Below are 25,175 nucleotides of genomic sequence, written 5' to 3' on the forward strand. Positions count from 1 at the left end.
GTCGATAGCTCGGCATCGCTCATGTTCGAGAGGAGGGCCTTGTTAATCGAAAGACAGCCAGCTTTGAGCCACTTCCGAGCATGAGCGGCCGAGCTCAGAGCCAAATCCCCCTGGAAGAGGCGCCAGACCGATCGGATAGGGAGGTTGCTGGAATCGAATCATGCTCCAATCGGGCAGTGGTGACCATGTTGGATAACTCCTTCACTCATAAAGTGTTCACGCATTCCTAGAACAGCGGCTTTGACTCGCTTGAGTCTCAACCATTGATGAACCAAAGAATGCGATCACACTTTGCAGTGACAGGGTTCCCTCAGGTATAGGGTGTCGGTGACACATGTCTATCCCTTCCTACATCTGGTAGTAATACATGAGGGAATCGACAAAGTAGATTCTTCGCCAATGCACACATCAAACATGTGAGCACTCGCATTCGTACCTAACATCACATGTCTAGGCATACCCAATGCGATGACCATGTGATAAGGGTGCCCAGCCCAAACCCTAGTCGTGATACCATTTTAAGTAAAACTTACGGACACATAATGCTCAAAAAGTTTATATTGCATGTGACAATATTAAACTAAAATGTATAAAAATTCAATACAAAGGTGAACCGGGTTAAACCGGACCAAACCGGGTTTGATGGACACACACTTGTCCAACACTTTCTCCCTCATCTACTTCTCCCTTTCCGTTTATGGTGGGTCCTAAAGCATTGATGGCTATATCCTCTTCTTCTATTATGATCCTGGGGTGTGCCCTAGACATCGTTGGGGTCACCTTTGGCTCTCCGGGGGTGCTTGAGACTGACCTTGCATTGACTGGACCAATTGCGTAACTAGCTGTTTCATCTCTTTCATGTCCATGCGGATGCTAACCATTTCCTGACTCAGTGCTTCTTCGAAAGAATTGGCCTCTAGCGGATCCATGGTGTTCGTAATAGGGATGACCTTGTTGGACTTTATGTTAAGGGACTAGAAGTCAAGGGAGGTGAACTAGAATTTTCAAATAGCTTAGAAGGTGAAAACCGGTGGAGAATGGCCCGGTTCAATCAACTGCCACGATGGTTCCACACGGGTAACGAGGATTTTCTTTGTCACAGAATTGTGCCTTGCATAGGTAAAAGGGGACAAATTTAGGACTCAAGTGATTCATTTTTTATCTTATTTTAATATTTTATATTTTTTTAGTTTACAAATAAATATATACACGCATATATATATATATATATATATGCAAACAAAGTGACCATTCTCTTTCACTCTCCTGATTCTATTTTACTCGGGTAGTCAATGGTAAGGTTTGCATCTACGTTCGACACTGCTCGGGAATAACCCTCGTGATCTTGTGATGTGATGCAAGCTTGCCATAGACCCTTAGTCAGTTAATAGTTTTCGGAGATCAAATTTGAATCATCACAAGGAGATCTAATCAAGGACTTCTCAACGACCTACCTTTTCCTAATACAGAGCACCTCTCATCAAAATTCTATCATTATCGCATTATTTAGATAGTGTATCATTTTCTGAGGGATAGTCAAGGCTACATTTTTCGATATACTGATCTAAATGGATATGCGACGTGCATCGAGGGACATTCGAGGGACAATCGAGGGACAGATAGAACTTTTCCCTTGATCGGTATTCTGCATTAAGAGAAAGTATGCTGATGGGGTTTCCACTTTCGACCTCAAAGAGCTACGAGGTTAGTATGTGGCGTATCCTAGTCATATATGGTCTAATTTCCTAAATGATGCATGTAATAGGTAGGTTGATAGGACAGAACAAAGTCACCCTTGATAGGACCGATATACCTATCGCTCGTGATAGCAAATTGTAGGTACATGGTTCTTTTGATATACCGGAGAATAGACCAAGTGATCTCAGAGTAATCAAACTAGTGCCCTTCTTGAGTAGCAGAGTACCCCACAGCACACTAGTGAATACCCTTGTTGGTAATTTTAGACCGGTACAGTAAATATAAAGGGCTGTGGCTTCAACCACGAATCACCCATGACTACACATGGGGTTCAATGACTAACCACGGGGCTGTGTGTTCCCATGAAGTGTTGTGTATGCAAGATAGTGGTGTAGGAAGCGGGTATCATCCGATCTCAAAGTACTTAGTATGATGTGCCCCACCTCCTCGGGGGTAGAGGCACAATAGGGAGTACCCTCGTCGTTTGATTTCATTTCAAACACGATGTATATTGCAGTTAATACAGCAAAAGGGGTTAGCCAAACATGTTTCAATCAATCAATGTAGAAGGGAGAAAATTCTTGCATTCAACGGTATCATCTAGTATTGAAAGCTTAACCATCAATCCCCAGCGGAGTCACCACTATGAGGATCCATTCCCTCTTGGGAGCTTGGCGCACACGGAGGGTTTTTAATAATTGCTCCTCTTTGTTTTGGGAGAGAGAGAAAGAATGTGTCTTCTTAGGGGTATGGTGTTAATTTATCGGAGGATGGGGGTCATACAATAAAATGAAATGAAGTCGCCACCTAGGGTTAGGGCCTAGGACCCATTGGTGTAGCCCTAGGAGGGCTACGAGACTTCGGTTGGTCTGGTCAGAGATTCACGGTAAGTGGTCAGTTATGAGAATGGGAAGGTGTTAGGCACCCACCTCGCCCGGATAAACCGGTCTTTCTACTAGATGTTTATTTTCGAATATTCTTCCTTAATGAATGTCCTATTCCCACATGAATGGCTAAATAATGATGCACAAACTATTTAATTAAATTAAACTATGTTACACTACATAGAAGTGCTTGAAAGGACTATATTGTACTGAAATTAAAAGTTAACAGAAGAAATGTGATGAACACATTTATGTGTGAAATCTTAGGGCATAAAACATAAATTTTACCACATTGGACAGAGTTACTCGGTGCTTTTTTGTGCTTTTCAGGGTTTAGGTGAATTCTTGTGAAATGGAGGAGATGATGCTAAGGAAATGTTTTTAAGATGTTTAGAGGTGTTAATGGCTTGAATACGTAGCCCATCGAGTCAACTTTGCAATGGTTCAAACAGCACTTGATTCCGAGTTGAAACGAAGAAGTTACGGCCGTTCCCGTAACGAAGTGCGAAAATGGTCTGTAGGGGTTTATTTGCAATTATTGACAGTCGGCAGGGGACAAAGTGAAACGAAAGTTCGGATTCCAGGGGCCTTAACCCAATAACCAGAAGTTATATTTCCTGTACCCGAAAGATTCCATTTGGAGGGCTCTGGACAGTCCAACTTCAACTTGAGATATCTTGGGCTCCCGAACTCTAAATTGGACGAAATTTGGTTCTATTTTGGGTGATTCTTCGCAAGACACACAATGGTGAGGCCTATATAAGCACCCCATGCTCCACGTTTTCTGAAGGATAGAATGGGTATTTTATTTATTCTTGAAGGAATCCTAGTCATCACCCTTACTCTCTCTCTCCTCCAACTTCTCAAGGGCACTTCTGGAATTCTACTTGGGATAGATTTATATTTTCTCATCTATGAAAGGTTGAAAAATCAAAGATGCTTTGATTTTATTGCTTGGAGAAGATATCTATAAAGAAAAGGAAGCACAACTTAGAATTAGGAACTTACTTTTCTAGAAATAGAAAGTCTATGTAACTAATATTCTCTTCTCTCCCTCTTTCCATTTTTTCTTTTTTTCTTGGGATTCAAGGCATTGTAAAAGAGGAAGGAGAAGAGAATATTCTCTTTTCTTAGGGAATATTTCTCCTACACTTCCCTCTTCTCTCTTCCCCTCTCTTCCCCCTATAAATACCCCTTGCCCTCTGGGTTGTAAGAAGTGAGTTCTAGTTCAATTTTTTTAAGTTAGTTTTAGTTTAGTTTTAATTCAGTTTTTAATTCATTCACTTAGTGAAATTTTCTCTTCTTTTTCTATTTTTGGCTTTAGTTCTTAGTTTGATTTCATAAATTAGTTCTTTCAAGTTCTTAATTTTGCTTTCATAAGATTAGTCAATGGTTGTAATAGGATTAGTTTATGCTTTAATGTCTTCAATATGGTTGTAATAGTTTCAGTTTTAAGCTTCCTAGTCTAAGCTCCTATGTTGATGACAAGACTTGGAGATTTAGAAGAGGAGGCCATGGTAAGTTCATGCAAGTATTCATTCAAGCTTCTTCAATTAATCCGGTTCAAGCACATCTAGGTCTGTATTCTCTAAACTCTCAATTTCATTCTCCCTCTCTATCTTCTTCTTCTTCTCCCTCTATTTCTTTTATTTTTTTTATATGATTATGGTTTGTGGATGCACTTTTATTCCCTTATTCCTTTTTATGTGGTTATTATGTGTGACTGCATTTTTATTCCTTTCAATTTGCGTTAGTTTGATAGGTTAGATGCTTATGAGTTAGGACGCATTAATTTTCATTAGTTCAATTAGTTTAATTTAACATTTTAATTTAGTTAGCATTACTTTAAAGTTAGTTAAATAGAGTGGCGTATATCTCCTCGTGTTCGACCCGTAGCTACGATTAACCCGTACGCTTGCGATATTATTTTAACTCAAGCAAAATGTATACCTATACGCTTTAAATAAATACAATTATGCAAAACGAATGGCATCCCCAGCTCAGGTGGAGGCCTGACTTTGTCCCTTTATCAGACAGAGTAACGGATTGTGAGAGCCGAATCTTACAATCTTAGACAGAATAACGACGTTCCAAGGCTTTGGAAACTAAGGGCTCAAAGATCGGACAAAGTGGCTACGCCACGAGAGGTTTCCCAGATTTGAGCAAGAAAGGGTCGAGGAAGCCGGACTCGGATAGCCCGGACATCGAACAAAGGGGCAAGACTCGAAGGCTCAAAATCGGACTAGGGAAGAGCCCTAAACAAGGAAAATAAGGAAAAACCAAAAAATTGGAGCTTTGGGGGTGTCCCCTCTCCCAAAAACTTTATCCTCTCAAATGAGGGGGTGACCCCCTTTTATAGGCAAATTTTGGTTTCGGTGGCGCCAGGGAAAATGTGTGGGGTCTTATAGCGGGCCGCGATAGAGCAAAAAAGGAGGAAAGATCAGATTTTGGTAGCCCGTAGAGCCGCACGGCAGGGCCGTGTAGGCTGTGGTACCATGTGGCAGGGCCGCGCAGGCCATGCAGTGCAGGGCATTGCTTTGCGGGGCTATAATCGTGTTGCCACCTCGTGGGGTTGCGTGGGCCGTTTGGGACTGTCTGGGGGTCGCGCACATGATGTACGCTTTATAAGACGGGAGGGGATGTTCTCTGATACTATGTTTGGTTTTCGGGGCCATTGCTATTCTTCTGCATCCGATTGTCGTCATCTCTGGGGGGAGTGACAAAATTCAGCGTCTACATAGTGTGGACTAATCTTTTCACCTCATGGGCTTCCAATATTTTTGGCCACCTAGGTGTCATGTCCAGATCCTGTCGGCTGACTTACACCCAAGTTATGTATACATCTATTGCATTAGTTAGAATCATGGAATCATGAAAAATGTCCCATTGTCGTAGTGCCCTCTCACTATTCATACCCTAACTTATCTAAATAGAGATAAACATAGATATAATCATGTGATAATAAGCCTGGCAATGTCCTATTGGCATATGCGGGGTCATATCACATAATATCTACACTTACCTTCAATAGGAGGTTATGTATATGTCTACTAACCTAGACTACTCCATATCATACATGTATTGTAATCAAAGAGGGATAATAATCAACTCTCACATAACATCATGGATGACAATATATATAACAATTAATCAACATTAATTAAAGTGATTATAGGATGGTAGCATTTTAATAGAAGTGGTAAATTAATTCTGTCCCATAAAAAATTTAAATCTAATAATAATCTTCATGGGTGCATCATTATGCCAAGGATGTCACATGTTTCAACTCGATCTCCCTTCAAAGTTGGTGATCATCATCTCCATGAACTTTGAACACATGCGGATCATCATCACTATGCACTGGGAAATCTCATCTCTTCTAAAATTACAATGGAAACCTATGAAATTCTATACACTTTCCTTTCCATAATAAAGAAATCCCGCATGGAGAAACCAATCCACCATTTGGGCTGCCCATGGGGTAGAGTACATTTGTTTATAAAATAAGGGGAGAAAGAGAGAGAGAGAGAGAGAGAGAGAGAGAGAGAGAGAGAGAGAGAAGCATCACATCCACCCATTAACCGCATGAAATTAATTCATGCAAATCATTTATGGACATAACCATGTAAGTACAGAAACACATATGGATTTCATCAAATATTGAACCACCACATCACATGTGATAACATGTACCCAAAGCCCATAAAAATTAAAATCCAATTTTAATTTCAAGTGGGTGGAGAAAAGTATCTCTTCATCCATCTTCTTCCTCCAACCACAAAACCAATGTTTAAAAACAAAATTCTGTTTTGTAAATTTTTTTTTAATACTAGATGGAAAAAAATACTACAAAAAAAAATTCTGCCAGCCACACACTGACACTGGCTGCGGTCATGGGTTATGGGCAGGGTCTAGGGTAGGAGCATGCAAGGGTGCTTGGCAACGTGTGCTCCACCCCCACATCCAAAAATTTTAAAATAAAAATTTTTCCTTCCCTAAATGGGTTCAATTTTTCAATAATTGAAATTTAACATGGTTTTTACAAAAACCTAAGATTAACCATAACCAATACACATGGGCAAGTTGTTAAAGAATAACAACCTTGTTACTACCCATGTGCACATGGGAAGGTTGTTACAGTAACCAAATAACTACTCATGTGCATCCATAACAATCTCAACAAAACTTCAACAACATGCATCCCATACATAATATTTAGATCAAAATTTAATTATGTGATATCCATGGGTGAGAAAGGAGGCTCTGATACCACTTGTCACACTCTAAACCACCCCTGGGAGGATTAGGTAGGTGACCCGAATTGCACAGTAGCAATCCGTCAAACCCCAAGGATCTAGAAGCTGTTAATCCATTCACAAACACACACATCCACAATAATGAAAGATATAATCACAGAGTGCTGCGAAAACTAACATTTACATTAAACTTTAAAGAACTAAAAAGGGTAAGTATATATACAACCATCATTGTTTTAGTTCTCTCTCTCTCTTTCTCTAATCAACAGCAGTCCTAACTCTTTCTAACCAAGCTTTACAAAAGAACACAAACAGGGCAAGGCAACCCGAGCCCCAAAATAAAGCTATACAATAGAAGGATCCCTAACACAACCAAAAGAATCCCACGGTAAAAAATAGAATCAGCTGCCCACCCATCACAGGTCCTCCTCAACTATCACCGAAAAGACTCGCACCAGAGGTATGACTTCGTCCGGGTCCACACCAATACTGTCATAATAACCATGGCCCATCTCCGCGAGATGAGTCTCCCCGCCACAGAGACATCCACCTGCAAGATCATCTAACAAAAGCATATACAAAAGAGTGTGAGCTCCACCGAGCCCATGAATGAAAACATAATCATGCATGCACATGCAAGCACAACCATATGAGTCCTACATGAAGTGCAGTTCATATTATTTATTACCCACCTAGCATCACAACTAAGGCAGGTAAAAGTGCTACTACAATCCTTAATACATGTATCCCTGGTGTGGGCTTTTAACCCCTTCCTGCGATACACTTATTGAGTTGTCAGAGAGGACCGATCAGCTCCCGCATCAGTCACCAAGGTCAGCCCAACCAGCCCTCTGGGATTAACCTGTGAGGCACCCATCCTCATTTCATTATAACATATTTCTTTTGCTGGCATATTGCCTCATAACCACCTTTTCGGTGCAAATATTTCCATTTCTTTTTTCTCTTTTTTTTTTTCCTTTTTTTTCCTTTTTCTCTTTCTTATGGGCACTCCCATAGGCATCCAACACCTTAACCCCTGTTGGCAAGGGTGCATAGCACAGGTGATGATACTCTAGCCCAATGCATTCTATATGGCATAATATAAGTTGGGTGGTGTCAACCGCATCCCATTCTACGGGCTACCACAGGCCTCATTTCCAAGCCGGCTATGACATCTAATCTAGCAGTTCACATACAAGCATTCATTGTTCATTCTCAGTATTCATCAGTCAAGCATTCCGTATTTAACAGAGCATAAAGCAATTGAAATAAGTGAACAGAGTAAATAGCATTATTGTAATTGTCATGACTCGTTGGTCATGTTACATTTACACACACGGTGTAATTTCACTCACCTTGCTCTAGTCATACTTGCTCAGCTGTTAGCTCGGTCCCTGCTGGTAACTGGCACTGCACCTCAAGCTCGGGATCAAAACCTAGTTTATCGGATCATAAAAGTGTGTCAAACAAGGTTTAAGATTACATTAGTGTCCTAGAGTTGGTCTAGGCTTAATTAAACTGGCTCTATATTACACAGGTATTACCTAGAATTCTCTGGTCTTGTACTGGGCTTTCGGGTCCATCTCCCGATGCATCATCCAGAGATGTAGGATTCACTTATCTCAGTATTTCCACAGCATGGCCTGCCTATGCATGGCCCTATCAACCTCATAAACCAGTGCAAAGATTTTCAGCCTAACTGAAACCTGTTCTATGCATGGTTAGTTGGCCCTGTAGGGCTCACTAGGGCATCCGAGGCATGGATGATAGCAAGGACCAATGGGGAGGGGAATTCTGGTCATTTACATTCTCCCCATGCTGTCCTAGGCCCATTGGTGAAGGTCTAAAAAGCAGAATCTGCATCTGAGCCCAAATACCATCTTTGGGCATTTGGTCAATCGCCCAATGCATCGCCCAGAGCCTGTTTAACACGAGTTTCAGCTCCATTTCTTGGATTTTATAGCAGGCCTAGCCATGAATTCGATCAGGGAAGCTAGTAGGATGATCATGGACCAAAAATAGGGCTAAATGCATTGGTCCCAATGGATTCAAGGTTGGGTTACCCATTTGGAAGTTGGGGTGAGCTCTGACAGCACAGAGAATGGCTGTCATGGTTGAGCTCAGGATTTGGATCTAGCTTTGGCTGCATGCAGGGCATGATTTACATATATTTACATAAAACAAGGCTGGTCTTATGCTAAGGTGTGAAGAAATCCCATTGCATGCAGAGATCCACTGTAGTAGCAACATCAAATCAGCCCATTTGATGGTCAGATCTTGCATGTGATGCTCATGCATGCAAGATCCAAAGCTTCCCTAGGCATCCAAGTGGTGCTCTGAGCACTACAGGTCAAAGGCACACTAGTCTGGTATGAGAACTGGGATCTAACATAGTTAACAACAGTGTACAGGGACTGAAATCTTACCTCTGATCTTGTATGGAGGCTGAGATCAATGTCCAAGTCAGCCTTGGTCTCTTCTTCCTCCCTTCTCCTTCTCTTTCTTTCTCTTCTTCTTCCTTCTCCTTCTCTTTCTTTCTTTCTATTTCAGTAGAAGCAGTAGGAACGAATGGGAGGCTGGTCCACTCCTATTTATAGCTTTAGGACAATTAAGGCCTGTTTGGCCATAGGTCCCAACTCCCTAAAATGCATTTTTGAGTGCATTTTGGGCCATTCTGGCTGCACAGTTGGGGTCCACATGATTCCAAAGGTGGGTAATGGTTTCTAAAATTCCCATTTACCTCTAGAGGGTGTTCAGGGGCTGTATGCATGGTCCCTAGGTGTCTGGAGTCCAAAAAGTCAGTTTCAGACACTCTGGGCATTTGGTCAATCGCCCAGTGCATCGCCCAGAGAATGTAATTTTGTTGTTTTTGCCTTGGGCTTGCACAGGGGTTAGGCCTCTCACTTGGGCACTGCACCAACACCCCTTCTAAGACCAAATACATATCTGAACAAGTGCGGCCCCCACATATCTGGGTAGGAGAGAGATTGCCTGGAGCTAGAGCTATACATCAGGCTGTGGGCAGAGCAACTGCATGGGTCGACAACCCATCTTCTCACAGGTATACTGGAAGACATCCTTAGAGTTTCGCCACTGAATTTAACCACTGGGGTGATACTCCACAATGTGTTTGGGTGGCTGGTCACAGGCTCCTATCCTTCAGGTAAAATCCCAGTCAATCTAGGGTAGGTTTAATATTCCTCCCCACCTTATAAAAATTTTGTCCTCGAAATTAGCTTACCCAGTTCTTCAAAGAGTTGAGGATACTTTTCTCGCATTTCTTCTTCGCGTTCCCATGATGCTTCCTCTATTGGGCAGTTTCCCCACCGAACTTTAATGAATGCAACTGTGCGGTTATGGAGATTATGTTCCTTTCTGTCCAGTATCTCCGTTGGCTGCTCCTCATAGGTCATATCAGCATCTAGTTGCACGGGTTCAGCCGAGAGTACATGTGCCATGTTGTTGATATACCTCCTTAGCATTGACACATGGAAGACGTCGTGGATGTCTTACAGGGATGGTAGTAGTACCAATCGATATGCTATGGGTCCCACTCTCTTTAGGATTTCATATGGGCCAATATACCTTGGGCTCAGTTTACCTTTCTTGTTGAAGCGTAGTAACCCCTTCATTGGAGAAACTCGGAGAAATACCTTCTCACCGACTCCAAATTCAATGTCCTTCCTTCGATTGTCGGCATAACTTTTCTGTCTGGATTGGGCGGCTTTAATCTTTTCTCTGATCACATCCACCTTCTCGCAGGTCACCTGTATCATTTCAAGCCCAAGATACTTCCGTTCTCCGACTTCATCCCAATACAACGGTGTGCGGCACTTTCGACCATATAAAGCTTCGTACGGTGCCATGCCAATGGTGGAGTGGTAGTTGTTGTTGTAGGCAAATTCCACCAAGGGAATGTAGGTGTCCCAACTATCTTTCATTTTTAATATACAGGCTCTGAGCATGTCTTCTAGAGTCTGAATGGTTCTTTCAGACTGTCCGTCCGTCTTGGGATGGAAAGCCATGCGGAGATTTAGCTAGGATCCCAGTGCCTATTACAGACTCTTCCAAAATCTTGAAGTGAATCGAGAGTCCCTGTCGGACACGATGCTGATGGGCACACCGTGCAGGCGGATTACATTTTCAATGTATAGTTGGGCAAGATTTTCCATCGAGTAGGTTATCTTGATGGGGATAAAGTGAGCTGCCTTCGTCAGTCCGTCAACAATCATCCAGATTGCATTCATCCCTTTCCTGGTGTTGGGTAAGTTGGTCACGAAGTCCATGGTAATTCTTTCCCACTTCCATTCAGGAATAGGGAGTGGCTGCAACAACCCATACGGCCTGTGTCTTTTCACCTTTATTTGCTGACAGGTGAGGCATTCGGACAAGTATAGGGCTACGGTCTGCTTCATTCCAATACACCAATAGTACTTCTTCAGATCCTTGTACAATTTTGTGCTCCCAGGGTAGATTGAGTAAGGTGAATTGTGTGCCTCTCTAAGAATTCGGTCCTACATATTCTAATCACCAGGCATGCACAATCTGTCTCTAAATTTCAATGCCCCATCATGGGCCAATGAGAAGTCTGGGTCCCTGTGGACACCTTGCTTTATTTCCCAGATTATCTTGGCTAGATCGGGGTCTCTAGGCTGCTTCTCAATTATCTCTTCCTGGATCGATGACTGTATGTCTAAAGCTTCTACTTGTATAGTCGTCCCCTTGATCATAAGTTCCAGATTGAACTTTTGAGCTTCTTCTATTAGTTGTTTACTAACAACCAAGGAAGCGAGGGATGCGGTTTGGGATTTTTTGCTCAATTCATCCGCCACTACGTTGGCCTTGCCAGGGTGGTATTGAATCTCACAGTCATAATCATTTATTAATTCTAACCACTGCCTCTGTCTCATATTTAACTCCTTCTGGGTGAAGAAATACTTTAGGCTCTTGTGATCATTGAAGATCTTGCTCTTTTCACCATAGAGATAATGTCGCCAAATCTTTAATCGAAAACTACTATAGCCAACTCTAGGTCGTGAGTGGGATAGTTCTTCTCGTGTTCCTTCAACTGCCTAGAGGCATAGGTGACCACCTTACCTCTCTATATTAACACACATCCCAATCCTGTGCGGGATGCGTCAGTGTATACCACCATGCCATCGGTGCCATCTAGAATGGTCAGCACTGGTGCCATCACCAATCAACTTCTTAACTCTTAGAAGCTTTTCTCGCAAGCGTCGGTCCACTCAAATTTCGCATCCTTCTTCATAAGCTTTGTTATGGGTGCCGAGATGCGCGAGAAATTTTTGATAAATCGACGATAATACCTGGCTAAATCTAGAAGCTACGAATCTTTATGGCATTCTTCGGAGTCTCCCACTCGAGAACCGCCTTCACCTTGTCTGGATCTACCTTGATGCCATCCTTGGTGGCGATATGCCCCAAGAATTCAATCTGATGGAGCTAAAATTCACACTTGTTGAATTTGGTGAACAGCTGGTGTTCCCGCAATCGTTGCAATATGAATCTAAGGTGTTTAGCATGCTTCTCTTCACTTTTGGAGTAGATTAGAATGTCATCGATGAATACAATGACAAACTTGTCCAGCACATTATGGAATACCCGATTCATCATGTCTATGAATGCAGCTGGGGCATTAGTTAACCCGAACGACAACACCAAGAATTCATAATGTCTGTATTGAGTTCTGAACGTCGTCTTGTGAATGTCGCTGCCCTTGATCTTCAACTGGTGGTATCCAAACCTAAGATCAATTTTAGAGAAGACTCTCGCACCTTGCAGTTGATCGAATAGGTCATCGATGCGTGGCAACGGGTATTGATTCTTGATCGTGAGGTTGTTCAGTTCTCGATAATCGATGCACATCCGCATGCTTCCATCCTTCTTCTTCACGAAAAATACGGGTGCTCCCAAGGAGACACGCTAGGTCAAATTAGTCCCTTCTTGTAATTAGACCTACAGCTCTGTTAATTCTATAGGTGCCATTCGGTATGGTGCCTTGGATACAAGTGCTACACCCGGGATTAGATCGACTACAAACTCCATTTCACGATCTGGCGGTAGCTGGGTCAGATCTTCTGGAAAAACATCGGGAAATTCCCTAACAACGTCAAGTTCTTCCAATGGCTTAATCTTTGCCTCAGTATCCATTACCGTGGCCAGATAGCCCTAACACCCTTCATTTAACAATTTTCACGCCTGAAGGGTGGATAAAGTTATCCTTTTGGGCTTCTTCATCGGTTCACTTTGGTAGGTGAAAACTGAACCGTCATTCAGCTTGAAAGTGATCTTCTTTTCTTAACACATGACGTTTTCTCCATAGACAGATAGCCAATCCATGCCCAGTATCATGTCAAAGTCCTTCATGTCGAACTTGATCAGACATGCGGTTAGGTTCTTCCCGTAAATTTCCACCAAGCAGGGGTTGTAAACTTCCATCAGGCTCACAACACTACCAGTTGGTGTGCTAACTACTAAGTCATGCCCTATGTCTTTTGGTTGGATGGTCTTCCTATCCACAAAAGTATTGAAAACAAAAGAGTGGGATGCACCCGAGTCAAATAACACTCGCGTGGGGGTGGACGAGATAGTTAGGATACCTAGGGTTTGTATAAAATAAGGATGCAATTAAGTTTTTCCTACATCCATAGGTTAATTCCTGCAATTTAGCAGTGTTAGGTGGACTTACCTGTCATCACCTCTGGATTCGCCTCCGCCTCTTCATTGGTCAGTGCGAACACTTTTCCTCGCATCTGATTGTCCTGTGGCTGAAAGGGTCGAGCGTGGGACTAGATTGGTGGGTATGTGTTGTATCCACAGTGTATGCATTCCCTGGCCATGTGTCCTGCTTTGTGGCACACGTACCATTTGTCGGATAGCACGGCTGGAGAAGAGGCCTGGCTTGCTTGGCTTGTTGCAGAGTGGGGTGGCGAAGCTACAGTTGTCGCTTGGCTTGCAGTGGGTTGGGCAGACCGGCTGTAAGTGGGGCGGAAAGGGGTTTGGTCCACGTCTTGGCATCAAAATTGTGTCGGGTTGGGGCTCGAGCTAGCTCCTCGAAAAGCCTTGTTTGGCCACCCGAAATTCTAATAATTGCTTGGCCTCTTGCCCCAGCCAGGCGACATTGTAGCCTTCTCTTTCTCTTTTAATATGTCCTCCATCGTCTTTGCTTTGTTGACCATTTGAGCGTAGTCCTGAATGTCTAGGACCGACATAATAGACCTGATCTTCGATTTGAGTCCTTTTTCAAAATTCTTTGATTTGCTAGCTTCCCCCTTCATATGCTCCGGCGTGAAATGAAATAAATCTTCAAACTGTTGTTGGTAATCCAGCACGGTCTTAGATCCTTGCACGACAGTAGAGAACTTGGCTTCCTTCTTGTCTCTAAAACTCTCAGGAAAATAATTCTTAAAGAAGACCTCTTTAAATTGCTCCCAAGTGGGATTGGGATGAACTACCTCCAAATTAGGCTTCGTTGCCTTCCACCATGCTTCCGCCTCATTTTGTAGCTGATATCCAGCGCATATCAGTTTCTGCGCATCTGTACATTTAAGTACGTCGAATGCTTTCTCCAAGGCGCTAATCCACCTTTCCGGTTGCATTACCTCAGAATTTAGTTTGGAGAACGCGGCCAGTTGGAGCTTCTTGAATCTCTCCATCACTTTAGCTGTGGAGCCTTCCACCGCGTGTTGAGGCACACGTGGTGGAAATTATATGAGTTGGTTGGGTGGTGGTGGCACTGCTCACTGTTGCTTCATGGCCGCGAACTGTGTAGACATTTGGCCTAACAACTCCTGTTGTTGCTACATGGTTCACATCATGGTGGTCATGATGGTGTTCACCTCTCCAGCTGCCATACCTGGCTGAGGTGCAGCTGCAGAAGCTTGGGCAGCCATCAGTACCGGATTTAGGACTACTCGTGGTACCCTCGGCGATGTAACCGATACTTCAAAATTTTGAGCTTTGGCTCAGTCCGGAAGCTCAACTTCGGGGACGAATCGAGGGCGTCTTCCACGACGACCACCTCGGTTGGATCTGGTATTGACCATGATTGGTTTCTGAAAGAAGCTGTGTTCAATATTCCCTCACCCTTTGCGAGAGAAAAAGAAAATATTTACAATTTATAACTAACACACGTAGGTTATCGTTTCTACACTTCTAGTGTAATAATGCTAGCATTTCAGCAGAGAGTGATAACTACCAAGGATGTTCCCAACTAAGTTACTGTTGCTAGTAGTTAATGTATGAATGTGTTTTTTTTCTTTTTTTGTCGTGATATTTTATGCAAGATGACAGATTAAAGGTTTATGTTAATAAGCAATTGTTTGGTCTATACCTGTACCTAACGTGCGAGTCGCTCCAGCCTCCTTCCAGTCATAAAGGCTTGAATGTATAGGTATCCTAGATCACTCCTAACCTTGTTTGCTGGGGCAAGATAAATGGCACGATCCTCTGCACCACTAGTATCTGCAAGTGCCAAGTAAACAATTAGTTGCTTCTTTGCCTGGGACTGAATTCCTTGAACCCAAGCTAACCTGTTTCTCAGTCGCCTAATGCAGAACATGTTGTTGGGGTCTCTAAGCCCGAACAACACAGTCAGACCCTGTCATGGAGAAGTTTTGGCTATTAGGTTTTTATGGTTACCTTAACTCATTAAATATACTTAACACTATAGGACCTTAGAACAACATAATTAGGAAGCTTAATAGAACAGCTCGAGGTTGTACACAAAATAACAGTGTTCTTTCGAAGCTACCACACCACTTAGGTATAGACATGTGTAGTGAACAACTATCTATTTCTCCCTATGATCTACTGTATTTTAACCACGATCCGGTTAATTATAGGTATGGTATGACTTATATGTAGAGGAAGTGTCAGGGGTAGTGCCTAAATTCTTGTAATATCACAACTGCTTACTACCATACATTCCTACATTCCTAGGTTTGAGTTTCTACACACATCGCCCAGACAGAGGTTCATAGATCCAAAGCTATATACATTATTTATGTATAATATTTATACCCGCAATATGTTGCCGAGAAAAAAAAATTTCCATTTCTACATTGCATTTGCTTAGTTATCCCATATATTGCCTATCATTGCCTATTTATTTATTATATTATATATATATATATATATATATATATATATATATATATATATTTTTTTTTTTTTTATTTTTATTTTTTTTTTTTTTTTTGAGTTAATCCACATTATCAACCAAGTGCTTCAAGGGACCCAATATACCTTTGTAATGTGAGAAATCATAAGCCCATTCAATAAAATAACAATTTCTGCTATTTTTCCATTCTCTGGGCGTTTGGCCAATCGCCCAAAGAATCGGGACACAGTTTATATTCAGTCCGAATGCTCATTTCTTCACTTCTCTTTTCATTTTGAGAGCTCTAAACCCCCAAGGCTGTGTTACAGAGTGTGCACAGGCTATTCCACCATCATTTCCAAGCATCCAATCGAATTTCCCGGGCACATACACGAGCCCTAGGTAAGTTCTTACTACAATTCCTCTTCCATTTACATTTATGTCTTCATTTCCTCTTTCTTTTTGTTTGATTTTAGCTTATATGCCCTAACTGCCTGTCCTTCTTCCTCTTGCCATGTTGCAGCCATGTCTTCAAGTGGCAAACATAGCACGACAAGGAAGGCAGTGACCCGCAAGCTCCTACGATCAGACCCATCGCCGCAATCACCATCGGTTGTACCATCTCCATCATCCAAAGATGATTCTTCATCTAAGGAACTGGAGTTTGATCGATTTTGGTTCTCACGGTACGAGCATTCCCGTGATTGGGAGAGGTTCCCTTCCAAGAATATAGTGAATGGTAGGGTGGTACAAGTAGATGATTTCCACCAATTTGGGCTCTTCGCAAAATTTAATGCCCTAGGTTGGGCACCGATGTTGTCCCCCACATTGCCATGTTACCGGAACTTGGTTCGGTATTTTTAATGTAATCTTGTACCGGCTTCTGGGGTACAAGGATTTGGTTTGGAGAGTAGAGTCAAAGGGGTGGACATGAAATTCACTCCGACCACTTTGGCCAAGATTTTGGGGATACCAAACACAGGTGACAAATGCTATTACAAGCCTAGGGTTGACATTTCTGACCTATTTTCATTGGAGGCAAAGAGAATGGTCTTCAAAGCTCTAACTGGGGTCGAAAGGACTCCAAAATCTGAAGGGGATTATAAGCCAATTGTGAGAATCTTGAGTAGGTGCATCTCCTACAACATCTACCCCAAGGGCGGGAACCAGGGCAACATTTCTATACTTCGAGCGTACATCACATACTGTTTGCTGAGGGCAGGCAAGGGAGGTCCAGTGATCAACCTTCCTTATCTTCTTCTGCAGGTTATGCTCTATCATGCCCAGAACCCTACTAATGGGAACCTACCATGTGGGAGATTCCTGACCTAGGTATTCCTACATTTTAGGGTTTCTCTTGGTGGTGAGTATGAGGGAGGAGATAGGTTGAAGCCTATCAACAAGACCTCCATTAAGAAGATGAAGATGTTAGGGGAGCCATAAAGCGGTTCAGAGTTCGAGGAGGAGGAGATGGATGAGGGACACGAGGTAGCTGAGGTAGTTGGAGCAAGTGAGCAGGAGGGTGACCTAGTGAATCCAGGCACACAGTTTGGAGATCTGCCTCCCTATAAGCCTACAGGAGCTTCTAGTTCACAGGTTCCACCTCAGGCGCCTGAGTCTTATGGTTGGGCAAACATGATGGCATAGTTCCGAGGTCTTCACACTCAGCTTGCCAAGATGTCTACGCGGATGGACTAGGTTTTCACTTCCCTGGAGGGGAGAGTAGGTTCTGTCGAGCAACGTCTCGATTTCTAGGACTCCTACTATCGGGTTGACTCATTACAGGCTCGGCCTCCACAGAGCGATGATCCTCAACAGGAGTAGTTGCTCCAGCTTTGGTGTCTTGCTTAGGACTTGGTCTTTTATTTCAGCCTTACTTCATGTAGTTTTTTTTTTGTCGTACTTTATGCAGTTCTTTATTTTCAGTCTCTATCTTTTTTTTTTCCTACTGGGTTGTAACTGGAACTAGTACTTCCAAACTTGGAAATCAATGTAATGGCTTCGGCCATATTTTCAAACTTTATTGAATCTTATTTACTAGTGTTCTATCTTTGCTCATGGTTTATTATTTACATTTTGCCCTTTGTTAATTTAATTATTATGTGTTTAGCTTCTTGCAAGTTGTTAATCATATTCCGTTATTTGTGAATGTAAGAAGAGCTTCTCGCTTTGATACCAAGCTTTGTCATACACCAAACCACCCCCAAGGAGGATTAGGTAGGTGACCCAAATTGCACAGTAGCAATCCACCAAACCCCAAGGATCTAGAAGCTGTTAATCCATTCACAAACACACACATCCACAATAATGAAAGATATAATCACAGAGTGCTGTGGAAACTAACATTTACATTAAACTTTAAAGAAACTAAAAAGGGTTAGTATATATACAACCATCATTGTTTTAGTTCTCCCTCTCTCCCTTTTTCTCTTTCTTATGGGCACTCCCACAGGCATCCAACACCTTAACCCCTGTTGGCAAGGGTGCGTAGCACAGATGATGATACTCTAGCCCAATGCATTCTATATGGCATAGTATGAGTCGGGTGGTGTCAACCACATCCCATTCTACGGGCTACCACAGGCCTCATTTCCAAGCCGGCTACGGCATCTAATCTAGCAGTTCACATACAAGCATTCATTGTTCATTCTCAGTATTCATCAGTCAAGCATTGTATTTAATAGAGCATAAAGCAATTTAAATAAGTGAACAGCGTAAATAGCATAAGTGTAATTTTCATGACTCGTTGTTCATGTTACATTTACACACACGGTGTAATTTCACTCACCTTGCTTTAGTCCTACTTGCTCAGTTATTGGCTCAGTCCCGGCTAGTAACTGGCACTGTACCTCAGGCTCAAGATCAAAACCTAGTTTATCGGATCATAAAAGTGTGTCAAACAAGGTTTAAGATTACAATAGTGTTCTAGAGTTGGTCTAAGCTTAATTAGACTGGCTCTATATTACACGGTATTACCTAGAATTCTCTGGTCTTGTACTACTGGGCTTTCGGGTCCATCTCTCGATGCATCATCTAGAGATGTAGGATTCACTTGTCTCAGTATTTCCACAGCATGGCCTGCCTATGCATGGCCCTATCAACCTCATAAACCAATGCAAAGGTTTTTAGCCTAGCTGAGACCAGTTCTATGCATGGTTAGCTGGCCCTGTGGTGCCCACTAGGGCATTCGAGGCATGGATGACAGCAAGGACCAATGGGGAAGGCCTTTTTGGGCATTTACATTTCCCCATGCTATCCCAGGCCCATTGGTGAAGGACCAAAAAGTAGAATCTGCATCTAAGCCCAAATACCATCTCTGGGCGTTTCACTGGGCGTTTGGTCAATTGCCCAGTGCATCACCTAGAGCCTGTTTAACATGAGTTTCAGCTCCATTTCTTGGACTTTACAGCAGGCCTAGCCATGAATTCGAACAGGGAAGCTAGTAGGATGATCATGGATCAAAAATAGGGCTAAATGCATTGGTCCAAATGGATTCAAGGTTGGGTTACCCATTTGGAAGTTGGGGTGAGCTCTGACAGCACAGAGAATGGCTGTCATGGCTGAGCTTAGGCTTTAGATCCACCTTTGGCTGCATGCAAGACATGATTTACATATATTTACATAAAACAAGTCTGGTCTTATGCTAAGGTGTGAAGAAATCCCATTGCATGTAGAAATCCATGCCCATACAGCATGATCTGGGTGCAAGTCTGCGGTGCAGCTCTTCTCAGAGATTGACTTTGATTTCTATTGTAGTAGCAGCATCAGATCAGCCCATTTGATGGTCAGATCTTGCATGCAATGCTCATGAATGCAAGATCCAAAGCTTCCCTAGGCATCCAAGTGGTGCTCTGAGCACTATAGGTCAGAGACACACCTGTCTGGTATGAGAACTGGGATGTAACATAGTTAACAGCAGTGTACAGGGACTAAAATCTTACCTCTGATCTTGTATGGAGGCTGAGATCAATGTCCAAGTCAGCCTTGGTCTCTTCTTCCTCCCTTCTCCTTCTCTTTCTTTCTCTTCTTCTTCCTTCTCCTTCTCTTTCTTTCTTTCTATTTCAGTAGAAGCAGTAGGAACGAATGGAAGGCTGGTCCCCTCCTATTTACAGTTTTGGGACAATTAAGGCCTGTTTGGTTATAGGTCCCAACTCCCTAGAATGCATTTTTTAGTGCATTCTGGGCCATTCTGGCTGCACAGGTGGGGTCCACATGATTCCAGAGGTGGGTAATGGTTTCTAAAATTCCCATTTACCTCTAGAGGGTGTTCACATGCTGTATGCATGGCCCCCAGGTGTCTAGAGTCCAAAAAGTTAGTTTCAGATACTCTGGGCGTTTGGTCAATCGCCCAGAGAATGTAATTTTGCTATTTTTGCCTTAGGCTTGCACAGGGGTTAGGCCTATCACTTGGGCACTGTACCCATACCCCTTCCAAGACCAAATACATATTTGAACAAGTGTGGCCCACACATATTTGAGTAGGAGAGAGATTACCTGGAGCTAGAGCTGTACATCAGGCTATGGGTAGAGCAGCTCATGGATCTGCAACCCGTCTTCTCATAGGTATACTGGATGACATCCTCGGAGGTTCTCCACTGAATTTAACCACTGGGGTGATACTCCACAGTGTGTTTAGGTGGCTGGTCATAGGCTCCTATCGTTCAGGTAAAATCCCAGTCAGTCTGGGGTAGATTTAACAACATTGTTAGTCAAATAACAGTCCATGGGATCATCTCCATGTTGATCATGGCTAAAACCTATAGTTGAATTTATTGGGGCCAGCCCATGGTCTCCCATGGTGACCCTAGGGCAATCAATTATAAGCCAATTAGGATTTTACACCTCCTGGGTTAACCTATGGCTGCCCATGGGTGCCCTATTTTAAGTTTAGGGTTGCCCATGGTCGCTATAGGAACCTTGGTGTAACCCAATTAGGGTATGGTATAATAAATCATTACCTAATCCTTCTCTTTCTTGTCCCATAAAATTGTGGGATCCCCAAGAGAAAGAAAATTCATCTCTTTTCCATCCCATGAGGGATCCATCCCATACCCAAATGCACAGCGGAAAGAAATCGATTCGGGTTTCTTTCACATCCCAAGAATATTTATATAATTAAAATAAGAGGAATTAATAGAAACTTGCTAACTAGATGAGCCTCAAGTGTTGCTTCTCCAATAGACAGTGGTTCTTCCTCCAACAAGCACACTAGGTAAACATATCTGAGCCTCCAATGGTGCAGCCAAGGTTCTCCAAGTTAATCCAATAATCTCTTCAGATCTCCAAGCACAAATCCAAGTTTCCAAAACCCTAACTCTCAAAAGCTAGAGAGTAAGAAGAAGGAGAGAGAAGAGAGAGAGAGAGAGAGAGAGAGAGCCAAAAATGTGGGAGAGAGGGGGAGCACCCAAAACCATCCAAGGCTCAAAACCTGATGCCCCCTCCACATTTTTTAGTGTTTACATAATAAGGGTTATTTTATTTTATTTTATTTAAAACCCTATTTTAAATAACCCAATGAGAGTGTTTCTCTCTCTCCCCTTTGACTTGAACCTGTTTAAACCTGATGGGCTTCTAATTGGTGAAGAAGCAGAATCTAATAGGGAATAGTTTAATTAATTATTTATTTTATATTTAATAGATAAATAAAAATTAGCACCTTATCCAATAAATTAAGTAAACAATTAATTAATTAGCAAATTCCAATTGTACCCTCACATAATAATTTATTATTATGTACCAACCCACCACTAATCAACATCACCATTATGGAATCTAGGGCATGTACACATGTACTACCAAACCCCATTCCATAGATCATGTCTAACAAGAGCGTCTGTGTACGTGATCGGATCCTACAAAACATGATAAAAAAATTTCAATAAAACTACACATTATCTATCATTTATGTAAAATAGGTTTTGCAAAAATCATTTCTAAAATAGCACTGGATCCAGATTCCGATCCGACCATCCACAGATAACCTCTATCTTGATGTTTCCCAATCGGACAGTGGTGACCATGTTGAGTAACTCTCTCACTCACGAAATGTTCGTGCATTCCCACAACACAGGCTTTGACTCTCTTGAATCTCAGTCATTGATGATCCAAAGAATGCGGTCACATTTCGCAGTGATAAGGTCCTCTCAGGTACAGAGTCTCAGTGACACATGTCTATCTCATCCTACATCTGGCAGTAATACATGAGGGAATCGACAAAGTAGATTCTTCGCCAATGCACATCATAATGTGCACTCGCATTCATACCCTGACATCAACATGTCTAGGCATACCCAATGCAACGACCATATGATAAGGGTGTCCGGACTAAACCCTAGTCATGACTACCATTTTAAGTAAAATTTACGGACACATAATGCTCAAAAAGTTTATATTGCATGTGATAATATTAAACCAAAATGTATAAAAGGTTCAATACAAAGTAAACTAGACCGAACTAGGTTTAATTTGATGGACACATAAATCCAACACATACTTTCATATTGGACGTCAAAATGCTCTAGTGGCTGAGGCCTTGGTCGTTAGAGAAGCGCACTCTTTAGCTGAACTAAGGTCAAACAAGTTTTTTTTATTGAAAGAGATTCCTACTCAATAATTTCTTCCCTTAGAGATTGAATTGCGAGCCAAATGTTCCTGATGATATTAATACAAGTTTGATATCACCAGTTGTGGAAAATTTTTCCAAAAAAATAATAAATGGATCACCGACCAAAAGATTAGACAACCAAGCACTGGGTGCATATTCCACCCAAAGAAAAACTTATATCTCGTATTGGCCAAACAAGCATTAAAAAGTATCACCGATAAATGATTAAACAAATAAGCACTGGGTGCTTTTTCTAATCAAAGAAAAACTTGTATGTCTTACTTTACATATTCGATGGCACAAAGGTTAATTACAGGGCAAATCACTTGACAACTGCGAAACCCAACTCCCTTGGCAAGGTCTTCAAACTATTTCTCAGTTCTTTCTTTTCCTCCAGGATTTGCCATCATCATTATATTGTCAATTTGATATCCAGCTCGAGCTATACAGTTATTTTCAACAGCTTCTGAAAGAACAGCATCAATGATGATCACCTTTCCACCATCTGGTAATGCTTCATAGCAGTTCTTCAAAATTGACAAACAATGTTCATCACTCCAGTCATGCAATATCAACTGAAAGTACGTCCATGTATAAACAAACACATAAATGAATATGTTAGGAGACACAATCTATTTGTTGCGTTTGATGAAGGATCAAAAGGCAAATCCAAAACTCATTTTCATATAAATGGCATCCCCTTTTGGAACACTTTCAAACATATTACCTCCAACATGCTCAACACCTATTCACCAAAATGATTAAGTAAATCTTAAGTTATTCATCTAAATCCCTTAGTTGAAAATTAAATAATGTAGACAAAGAAAAAAATTATACCAGGATGTGATGGTTCTTTTGCAACAATGCAAGTGTTGGATTTATGTGTCCATCAAACTTGGTTTATTTTAAATTGAACCGTTTATTCATTTTTATTTAATTTTATCACATGCAATATTAACTTTTTGAACATTATATGTCCTAAAGTTTACACTTTAAATGGTAGTCACGACTAGGGTTTGGGTTGGGCACCCTTATTACATGGTTGTCGCATTGGGTATGCCTAGACATGTTGATGTCAGGGTACGAATGCGAGTACAAATATGAATGTGTATTGACAAAGAATCTTTTGATATCGATTCCCTCATGTGTTACTGCCAGACGTGTTTTTGAGATAAAAATGTGTCACCAAGACCCAAAACCTGAGAGGGCCTTGTCACTGCACTGACTGAAAATTAAATAATGTAGAACAAAAAGAAAACAAATATTACTGGGATGGGATGGTGCTTCTAAAACAACGTAAGGCAAATCAAAGTTAATACCCTTGATTGATGGGTACTTGGAAGTGATCATTTTAAGGGCAACAGCAAATCCACCACCAACATCAACCACTAAATTTAGGCCCTCAAACCCTTTGTATGTCTAAAGAAGTTTGTTCATAGTTATGGTAGTTTGGCCTTTCATTGCCTCATTGAAAAGCACGTTATATCTAGGGTCCACACCTTGATACTCAAATGCTGACATTCCAAATGCCTTGTTAAATGGAATTCCACCTTCAAGAATGGCCTCTTTCATATGGAACCTACAATAAAAATAAGAAAACAGTTGAATATCTACAAGGAGTTTATCTTATATTCTAATTTCTCTCTCTGTCTCTATCTCTCTGACTAAAGATCAACAAAAAATATATATTAGCAGAAGGACTTACAAGATTTTTGTCCAGGCATTCTTAGAACGAAAGAAAATTAATACAAACTGACTTTAACCCTAACTTCAGAATGGCCATCAGTAGGACGTAAGACAAATCTATTTGGCCAAAGGATTCACCTTGGGCAATGCCATCAACAAAGAACCCCTAGTCAAATCGATGGACAATTAAAAACTATATTAATATGAAATGACTTCTCTACCCCTATTTATTGAACTGATGGGGGTGCTCATTGGCCCTAACCTACCCATGTAGCCTCTGCTACTAGGTAGAAACCCTTATTGAATTGTCTACTTATTATGTATACTATTTTTTGGTACTACCTAGTTTATTTATTTATTTATTTTTTGGTTGAATTATTACCAAGTTTATTATACTAAACAATCAATGGAGGGAATAACTTCAACAAGGATTGAAACTTTTCCAATCAAAATAACTTGTGAGATACGGAAGAGGCTTAATGTAACTTTTTATTTTATGTTATTGCCTTCTCTTATATTCTTGGGTTAGGGTCGGGATTGTTATTTATCACTCTTGGAAGGGTTTTATTAATTGCAATTTTTTACAATAACAACAAGCTCAGTAATGTAGTCCTAGAATAGGAGATAATCCTACTAGGAGCCAGATAAAAGCAAGGTCTGGACAAGCCTGCTATTTGGGGCTGATTAGGGGCTGTTTTAGGGAAAAATTAGGGTTTAGGATGGGAATTTGGGAATGGGGTTTATAGGGTATTAATGGGCAGGTCTAGGGGGTCAATATGGTATAAAAAGGTTAGGGTTTAGATGAGTTTTGAAATTCTGCAATTCTTGACAGAATTGAGTTGCAGGTTTTGGGCTTTAATGGAGTTAGGGTTTATGGGATTCAAACCAAAAATAAAGGGGATCAATTGGGGGAAAGGATTAGAGGG

At 41.6% G+C, this 25,175-nt stretch overlaps 1 pseudogene; it reads right to left on the reverse strand.

Annotated features, from left to right (window-relative positions):
• Positions 1-22,768: 22,768 nt before the first annotated feature.
• LOC122647456 overlaps positions 22,769-25,175 on the reverse strand; it is a 30,085-nt pseudogene continuing 27,678 nt past the window's right edge.

The sequence above is a fragment of the Telopea speciosissima genome, unplaced genomic scaffold, assembly GCF_018873765.1.
Source record: "Telopea speciosissima isolate NSW1024214 ecotype Mountain lineage unplaced genomic scaffold, Tspe_v1 Tspe_v1.0052, whole genome shotgun sequence".
In the NCBI taxonomy this organism is placed as follows: domain Eukaryota; kingdom Viridiplantae; phylum Streptophyta; class Magnoliopsida; order Proteales; family Proteaceae; genus Telopea; species Telopea speciosissima.